This window comes from Mustela nivalis, assembly GCF_964662115.1.
Source record: "Mustela nivalis genome assembly, chromosome: 14".
NCBI lineage: Eukaryota > Metazoa > Chordata > Mammalia > Carnivora > Mustelidae > Mustela > Mustela nivalis.
In genome coordinates, this window is record NC_139033.1 from 32,584,816 (window position 1) to 32,594,560 (window position 9,745).

At 48.0% G+C, this 9,745-nt stretch overlaps 1 long non-coding RNA gene across 3 annotated transcripts; it reads left to right on the plus strand.

The window, feature by feature from the left end:
• The first annotated feature begins 561 nt into the window (after nt 1–561).
• On the plus strand, nt 562–8,800 carry LOC309848341. 3 transcript variants are annotated; one of them, XR_014302979.1, is made up of 4 exons: nt 568–763; nt 1,293–1,460; nt 2,528–2,684; nt 4,948–8,799. It is a non-coding gene; the product is annotated as an uncharacterized lncRNA (long non-coding RNA). The 3 variants fall into 3 exon arrangements; XR_014302978.1 differs by having other exon boundaries at nt 562–763; nt 1,293–2,684; nt 4,948–8,800; XR_014302980.1 differs by lacking the exon at nt 2,528–2,684.
• Nucleotides 8,801–9,745: the final 945 nt, after the last annotated feature.

A 9,745-nucleotide genomic window follows, 5' to 3' on the forward strand; every position in this document is an offset into this window, starting at 1 on the left:
TTAGCAAAGTGACGGCGGGATGGAGAGAGCGACAAAGTCTAGAAACCCCCTGCCTGCCCAATCCACTAAATTTGACGAGTGGCTGGATCCGGTGGGTGAATGGGAAGGGGAAGCCAAGGACTTCACAAGATTTCGGGTGGAAATCATGAAATATGGTGGGAAGATGAAGAGCTGAGTAGATATGTCTCTCCTTAGGCTTGTGATGAAAGCTGGGAGATTTACGCGTCTCTGCAGCGACTCTGGAAGCCCTTTCAGGAATGGTAGCTCCCTTTAGAAGGCCTCTATCTTCAGAATCTAGGCGCCAAAGCAAAATCCTTTGCTCAGAGACGACCCTGGCCTCAAGGCAGAGATCCAGCAAGGGCCGATGCGTTTGCTCCCTGCCTCAGCTTCAGAGGACTGGGACCAACGTACCCTCCCCTGCGACCACGGAGGCGGTGGTGGACCTCACAGCCCGCGCCGGTGTGCGCTGCGTCTGCGCAAAGCGCGGGGGCGGGGGCGGGGGCGGGGGCGGGGGCGGGGGCGGGGCTCCGGGCGACGGCGTCGCGGGCAGAGCGGCGTGGACGCGCCCGCTGCGTGCTCCGTGCGCGCGGCCCCGCCCTCGAGGCCGCCTGCGCTGCAGCCTCCCGGGCTCCCGCCGTGCGTTCCCCGAGGGCGGCCTTTGTTGGTCTTTCTGAAGAAAACGCACATCCAGGAAGGAGAGCCTGTAGCGAAACTGAGTTCTGTTAGGCGCGGTCGTCGCGGGCCTGGCAATGCCGTGCGAGCCGTAAGTACGAGGAGAGTCACCGAAGTGCGGCGGCGTCGTGAAAAGGCTGAGAGTTCGCGGTGTCAAATAGGGGCACGGACGGGCTGTGGAAAAGCCGCTGGTGACACGGAGGAGTTGTCTTCTGCCCTCTCAGGCTCCACACTTCTTCACACGAATCCGTGCCAGCTTCCCTGAGGTCTCCCTGAGACCCCACCCCCACCCCCGTGCGCGTGCTAGTGCAATAGGCCGCACGTTGTAAAACGATCACCACACGACGCTGACTCACGTTTACTGCCTCGCCAGTGACCGTTCTGGCGTGGGGAGCCACTTGCGACCACTCTCTGAGCACAGTTAAAACACCCAGTGCAGGGCTGGTGGCCGCGGGCACCAGCGGTGCATTAAATCCCCTGGAACTTACCCACCTCCATCCACGCGTGCCCCCAGAGACCAGCTTCTCCCCACCTTACCCTACCCCCAGCCCCTAGGCCTCTATTCCTCCGCCAGCACTTCTGAGCTCTAATTTTCATGGCTGAATAATATTCCGTTACAGATCGAGACGTATTTCCTTTAGGCGTCCACCCATGGCGGGCACACGGCGCTGCTCTCGGCTGCTCCGTGCAATGCCGCAGCGAGCGTGGGAGCGAGTGCGGGCATCTCGCAGACACCGGCTTCATTTCCTTTGCGTATTTACCCAGAAGTAGGACTGCTGAGGCACATGGTGAGATCAACTTTTAAGTTTTTGAGGAACTTCCATACTGTTTTTCATGAAGGCTGTGCCAATTTATATTCCCAATAACAAAGCACAGCTTTCCCCTTGTCTCCACGTCCTTGCCGGTACTTCCAACACCACTGTTTTACAGTAATAAATATTTTGCAATACCGCCCTTTGTTGACCCAAAATTAAACTTGTAGGTAATATATTGACCCAAGTGCATAATTTTTTAAGTGCAGAATAATTGACATATAACACATTAGTTTTAGGTGCACAACATAATGATGTGATATTTGTATATATTGCAAAATGATTACCACAGTAAAAAATTAACATTCATCACCTTACTTTCATAACAGATTTTTCTCTTGTGATGAGACTTTTCAGATCTATTTTCTTAGGAACTTCCAAATGTGCAATACAGTATTGTTACTATTTTTTTGCAATACAGTATTATTAACTATAATCATGATACTGTACACTACCTCCCCATGACTTTTTTATTTTATAACTGGAAGTTTGTACCTTTTCACTGTCAAGTGCATAATTTTTTTTTTAAAAAGGATATAATGGCCTGACCATAATATAAACAAGTTAATCAGAATAACATCTTAAGTGTTTTTTATCCTTTTTGTGTCCAGTCAGAAAAACAAACCACTCTTAAGTTTTCAAACAGAAGTAAATTATTCCAGGGAATCCTTTATAAGGTTTGGGAAGGGCTGGAAGAGCATATAGAGGAAGGTAAGGGGGTTTTACAGGATTAAAAGCTATAGGGACTCACTGCTCCCTAGAGTTGGAGAAACAAAGGGGAAAATGATGTCACCCAGGGCCTCCAGTCACAGGGCCACCGTGGCTGTCACCGTCCACACCACATAACTCAGAAGACAGGGCAAAATGGTGTCTCCCTGATCACTTCCATCCCCCAGTGCCTCCCACTGGTAGACGCTCAGAGAAGTCAGAGGGGAAGGAATCTGGAAGGTGTAACGTGGAGGTTTCTAGCCCAGGGGTGGAGAGCAGACTCAGAAGGGGTGTGCAGAGCCAACAGATGATAGTTTCAATTTGCAAATTTTTAGGTACAACTACATTTGAATATAACATGAAGAAGCCAGGTGCTTGAATCTGCATTTAAATAAGTTGGGATTTGATAGAAGACCAAGTTCCCTTAAATGCTTACAGACACTCTCTGTATCTGACTTTAGGGAAGAAAAGGCTGAATAAGTATATTCCCAGGTATGTATAATCATTATGAAAGCAGTGACTAACACACAGATCCAGTGGTTGTACTGGTGACTTAGATGTTACAGGTGGCTTTGCCATTGCCAATGAGATTCCCAAATGGTTGAGTTGACAGTTCATAGTGAAAAGGGTAAACAAAACAAAACTCATGAGCTGCATTGTTATAAAATTCGGGGTATACTAAAATCATGCCAAAAATTTTGTGTTTATATGTTAAATGGAGCTAGGTTTTGAGCTGAAATCATTATTTTTTCCCCCCACCTTCATGAATATCCATCAGGACATTACAAATTAGAGCTGAACTAAGCATTGTAGAAAATCTCATTTCCTGGTCTCTTCCTTTCTAACTGCCCATCATGTATCTCCCACCCCTTCCTCTGACCCCCCATTATTGTAACAACTAAAAATGTCTTCTCAGATTTTTAGCCCTCTCCTGAGCAGCAGTACTGCTGTGAAGACCACAGATGTATATTTTTGATACAGAAATATGAGATAGTTAATAGAAATTAGGTTATAGAATGGTATTATAGTATGGTATTATACAGTTGCCTTTCATTATTTTGGAAGTGTTTCTACATACATAGGAGAAATGGATTGGCATACTGAAATGTTAACAGTAGTTATCCCTGTTGTTGGAATTTGAGGAGTAATTTTTTTTTGTTTGATCTGTATTTTAAGTTCTTTCTACTTGAGAAATTTTAAAATGCATTCAAGGTAAAAAAAAAAAAAAAGAAGAAGAAGAAGAAGAAGAAGAAGAAGAAGGTAGTGGTGGTGAGGTCAGGCAGGCACATCCATGAGGATCCTTCTAGGTTCATAGGGTCACTCAGACCCCTAAATCTGTGAGTGAGGACCAGCCCAAGTACCTGGTATAAGCACTTGCTCAAACTCTGGAGAAATGCCCCCTCCTTCTGGCACACAAACCATTCTTTGGTGCTCGCTGTTCTTTAGGAATGGCGAACAGAGCATTTCCTTCCTCCTTTTGGTCCAGAGTAAGTCATACTATGTTTTTGGCTTAATAGCACAAAATAGCACAGCATTTTCTTTAAGAAAAGGAGCCCCCTGAAATCACATCATAAGTCTCAGGTATAAATCCCCAAACTAGGAGACTGGGTCCTAAGCTAGGAAAACCATTTCCCATCCATGGACCAAAATCGGGGCATCAGCAAGATACAACAAGTTCCATGGGTTGTATGCTAGATGCTTGCGGCAGGCCTGGCACTGGGGGGCCTGCCAAGAAATCCAAGGAAGGATGATCGGATAGGAGTACCCCTGTGTTGACAGGTCCCAGAATTTTCCAAATGACTGCCCACTGGGATTTAACCCAACACACTGTCTCCAATCCAAGCTGCCTGTCTCCCAAGACCTCTGTCCTGCCCCGGGCCGTATGTGTGGATCCCCAGGCAGGGTGTGGGTGTACCTGACACACACACGTCTTCCAGACCTGAACGCCTGGGCCAAGACAAGGGATAGTTTCCAGATGTGGGCCTCACATCTGGGCCAGCCATCAGGAGGCCGCTTATTTGAACAAAGGCTGTAAGTACTCAAAGAGCCCCGAGGTCCAGAGAACGCTGCCAAGAGCTGGCGAGCAGATGAGTGGAGAACAGTCCTTGATTTATGGTTCCAGGAGAGGAAGAAAGCCATGCTTTGTGGTCCTGCATTGATACGTGTGAAGCAAGGTATTCGGTCCCCCAGGAGAGGCAGCAGCTTCATTCACGGGATTAAACTCAGGGGCTCAGATTCCAGGAGGAGCAGAATTCCGGACTGAGCATAGACTTCCTTTTCAACATCCCACCTCGACCTTGCCCCCTTTCCACATCATCTCATAACTCGTATCCTGCGGAAACACTTTGGGAAGAGAAGACCTTACAGTCTGACAGCTCAGTGGGCACCTTTAGCTCATCGTCCCCACCAGACACACTTTCTTTTATACATAACTGTGTACCTTGAGCTTTTTCCCCACTTGATAGGAGGAACCGAGATGAATCAATCTGTTTGCACTCATCTTTGGAGGAGGTCATCGAGATTAACTCAACTTGGAGCAGAATGGGGCCCTCCTCCTACAGAGTGGAGAAGTGCACTCGGGGGCTGAGTTGTGTTGGGCAAAATTGTGTCTGGTCCCCACCCCCTTTATATGCTAAAGCCCTAACCACCAGTGGCTTGGAATGTGACTGTATTTGGAGACAGGGGCTCTAAAAAGGCCATTACGGTAAAATGAGGTCAATAGGAGGGGCTCTAATCCATTATGTTGTGTCCTCAGAAGAAGAGATTGTGCCCAGACACACGCAGAGGGAAGACTATGCAAGGACACGGGGAGAAGGCAGCCATCTCTCTACAAGAGAAAGGCCTCAGAAGGAACCTGCCCTGGTGACCCCTGGATCTCAGGCTTTCAGCCTCCAGGAATGTGAGAGAATCTGTTTCGGTTAAGCCAGCCCGTCTGCAGTGGCAGCTGGAACAAACTAAGATGGGTGGTGGTGGGGGGGCTCGGCTGTGTTGGTGGGGCTGAGCTGCCTGGCCTAGTGGGGGACCAAGGACCAGGCTGGTGAGGCCGGGCAGCACCATGAGGAGCCCTGGGTGCAGGTGTGAGCCCCAGGATGTTTGTAGTTTATTTTCTAGATGGTGCTTTCATTATCCTCACACTGTCGGGACAGTTCTGTTAAGTGTCACTGCCTGGCCTCTGCTTTGTGTGGAACATGGAAAAGGTCCTCGCTGAGGGGCCCGGAGGGCAGTTCTGCCACAGAACCTCAAGTCCAGAATCAGGAAGGGGCAAGAGCGTGCCCAATGGCAGGGGCAGCCTCCTTAGGGCCTCAGGAATAGCTGGGGGGTCCTTTGAGAACCAGTTTCCTTCAGTGATGCTGGTGCACACTTTCACCATTTCCACTTGGATTACAGGTAGAAAAGAAATGTTTCTAGCCATGCCAACTTTGGGGAAGTGATTTAAACTCTCTGGTCCTGTTTTTTGACTGTGAAATAGGGCTAAGCATCCCTTTATAGAGCATTATAAGGATTAAGTGAGGCAACGTATAGAAAGGCTATAGAAGTAGATCTTTCTCTTCTTCATCAAGTGTTTCTTGAGCACCTGCTATGTGTCAGATACCATATTATGCTTTGAGAATATAATAGAAAATAAGAGAAAAAATTGTCCCTGTCCCACAGAACTTATATTGTAGAGAGAGAGCAACTGTAAGGGAAACAGATGTGAAAAGTGGCTCTCGAAGAAAGAGGAGTCCAGGCTGTTGCAGAGTCAAGCTAAAGAGGGGAAAGGACCTATGGGCAGGTGCTTGCATTTCACTCAGCAGACCCCCGTGAGGAGCCTTGGACTAAGGACACATTGCAAGGGCTGATGCTTCCTGGAGAATGGGCTGGAAAAATCTGCTTGTTGGCCCAGGGAAATAATTAGGAAGCTTATTTAGGATAAAAGAATCTCAGGATTCTGAGAGAAGAAAAAAAAAAGTCTAAAAATAAAATGAGTCTGGCGGCTCCTCCAAATGTTAAACAGAATTGCCGAATGACCCAGCAACTCCACTCGGAGGCATAGGCTTCAAAACCTTGGAAGAAGGGTCTCGAGCCGGTCCCTGTACAGTGTTCCCAGCAGCTCTGTTCAAAACAGCCCAAAGGTGGGAACAGCTCATCGGCAGATGACTGAATCAGCAACGTGTGGTAGACGCACACATTACTGAACCTTAACACGGATACGATCCTAGTACATGGACAATGGGAAGGAACCTGGAAGACATCGTGCTAAGTGACATGAACCAGACACAAAAGGGCAAATACTGCATGATCGCACTTACACGAGCTATGCACACTAGTCCAGTTCTCAGCAGTAGAAAGTAGAACAGGGGTTATGGGCGGGGGGGCGGGTGGGGTGTTCCTGTTTACTGGGTCCAGAGTTTCTATTTGGGATGATGAAAAGCTCTGGAAATGGACAGTGCCCATGGCTAATGCTGCTAACTCATGCACTTTAAAACATAAGAAAAAAATGGAAAATGTGTATTTTACCATGATCATGTATATTTTACCATGATAAAAAAGAAAGTTATTTGCCCCAGCTAGGAGACTTACGGGGGCTGAGTGCTCAGCCTGGCACCCGGGGGTCCCCCTCTCTCTCGGGAGAGCGCGTGCTGCTCACGGTGGCTGGAAGTTATGGGAGCCCCAGGACCAACCACAGGAGGAAGACAGCACCGCGCCTCTCCTCTTCCATTTATTGCTCACCCCTGTTTCTTGCACCTGGGTTTCCTGTCTCCCCGTCTTCCCTCTAAATCATACTTGCTCTTGTTGGGTTTCAAAGAGTGAGTCACTGAGCCTCTCTGTTGCTGGCATGTGCCCTAGGGCCAGGCTGTGTGGAATCCCATCTCAGCTCTGCCACTTACTGGGGGGCTACTCTGGGGCAGGTCTCTTTAGCTCTCTGCCCTTGTCCCACCTGGGAGAAGGGATTCAAGCAGGGTGGTTGTGGAAATAAAGTGAAATTGCACATGGGGTGTGTGCCTGGAGCAGCGGCTGGTACCCGAAGCCTGGGTGGCTGTTTTCTTTGTGAGCGCACTGCAGGGCTGAGGGAGGGTCTGTGGCCAGCATTCAAGCTTGGTGAACTCTTGGAATCCTTTTGCAGGATTCTTAAAGCCCCAGGACTCTTCTAGAATCCATCAGAGCCAGGAAGAAAGAAACATTGCCCATGCAAATCCTTACTTACTTGGCGATGTGGAATGATCTCTTCGTTTCTGTGGGACGTGGTTTATATGCGACTGGGCTGTGATCAGTGTCGTCTAAAAATCACTTGAGGTGTGCTCACAAGGGTCCCCGCGCATAATCTAAGGGAGTCTCCTTTCATTCAGCCGCGCTGCCCCCCGTGGGCAGTCTGCACACTGCAGCCCAGGTCACTCTGGAGCCCGCAGCGGGGGTGGGGGGGGGGGGCTTGCAGAGGCCTGATGGTATTATGTTTCCCCTGACATAAGCCCACTCCTGATTCTGTTCCCTCTGTTCTCTGTGAATGGATTTGTGAGATACTTACAGCACTCCTGTTCCCATGAAATGAGGCTTAACAAAAAGAAAAGAAAAAGGCAGCAGGCCTCTGATAACCCAAGGAGACACAGCCCCCATGTGTGACTCCAGGCAGGTTGTGGGTCTCAACCAGCAAACAGGCTCCTAGAGGCCTGGGATATGCTGTCTCCTGAAGAACATCCCTTCTCCACACTTTTTGAACCAACGACTTAAAACCAGAGGCACAAACAGTGAGACTAGTATGTTCTCTGTTTTTAAAACCTTTTGCACAGAAAGCAAAAAACAACTACTGTATGCTGAAGTTTGGGAAATGACAAATGAAAAAAATAGTTTCATGACTCATATGACAAAAAAGGCCTACTCTTCCTAATTCATCAAGAGCTCCTAGAAATAGGAAAGAAGGTGAGAAGGAAGGAAGGAAAAGCAGAGGAGAGGAGAGGAAGGCCTAGAAAAGTTGGGCCACCTTTACAGAAAGCAACCCTGAAGTACCATTTTTAGCCATAGAATTTCAGAAATCCTATTTAAGACCACACTCTGTTGGAAGGACAAGCACCCCAGAACATTGCTACTGGGGAGGAAGCCTGGTATATCCAGGATGGAGGGTATGTGGCCTATCGATCCCAAATTACAGATATAGAGGGTTGCCTGGGCGGCTCAGTCAGTTGAGCAGCCGGCGCTTCATTTTGGCTTAGGTCGTGATCTTGGGGTCCTGGGGTCAAGCCTGGAGTCGGGCTCTACACTCAGCAGGGAACGTGCTTGAGATTCGTTCTCTCCCTCTCCCCACTTATAGACGTGCGCTCTCCTAAATAAAAAAGTAAATTTTAAAAATAAACAACACCCCTTCCCCGTAAGTTACAAATATGTAATTCCACAACTAGAATTTACCCCATAGCTACAGGCATGCACGGAGGATACCCACTGCAGCACTGTTTGTGAACCGAGGGAAGAGACAGGTGGCTCTTAGCAAACTTGCTGCCTCCCCGGGATGAACGCTGTGCTGTGAGAAAGGTGTGCTCTCAGTACTGACTTGGAAGGAGTGCTACCATTTTGTGTTAAGAAAAATAAGCAAGGTTTAGGACACTGTATATAATCTACTACCTTTTTATCCAAGAGGGTGGAAGAAAAGAATTTTTATTGTGTTCCCTAGGTTTTTCAAAACAAACTGAGTAGAAAATAAAATGCTTAACGAAGTAGCCTGTGGAGCCCCTGGATGGACGGGGATGCGGCTTGGAGTGTCCGGTCTCCCTTCCGCTCCTTCCAGACTTTCCACTCTCCTCTTTCTGCTTATTGATTGTTGAAAGGATGAAGGTGTTACCATGAACACTTACTTAAGTACATTCTTGGGCACCTGGGTGGTTCATCGTTTCCGCGGCTGCCTTCGCCTAGGTTGTGATCCCAGGGCCCTGGGCCATTGGGCTCCCACGTCTTGCTCTCTGTTCAGCAGGGAGTCTACTTCCTCTCCCTCTGCCCCTGCCGCCATCATGCTCTCCGTCTCTCTCTCTTCTCTCTCAAATAAATAGATAAAATATTTTAAAATAAATAAATATACTGTTATGTTGAGGGAGTAGGGAGGATTCTCCTTTACTTCAACAAGAGAACAAATAGTCCAATATTACGGAGATTCAGTGCGGTAATATGTATGGACACAAAGATTTAACTGCAACGGTCTTGATCACATATTGTTGAAATGGGAAAATGCCAAATTCTTGGAAGACAAACATGTTAAATGTCCAACATCAGAAGATGATGACATCTCCAGAGGACAGTGATGAATCCATAGGACGGAATACTCAGAGCTAATTCAAATATCATGAAGAGTATGTATTGACATGGAAAACTGGCCATTTGGCATAGAGTGGGATAGCAAGCAACATCTGTGTATACATGGTCTGGTATAATATTTGTAAAACATATAAATATAGAAATAAGTAGGGGTACCCAGGGGGCTCAATCAGTTAAGTATCCAGCATCCGACTCTGTTTCAGCTCAGGACATGATCTCAGGGTGTGGGATCCAGCCCCCACCCCCAACCTGGCTCCACGCTCAGTAGGGAGTCTGCT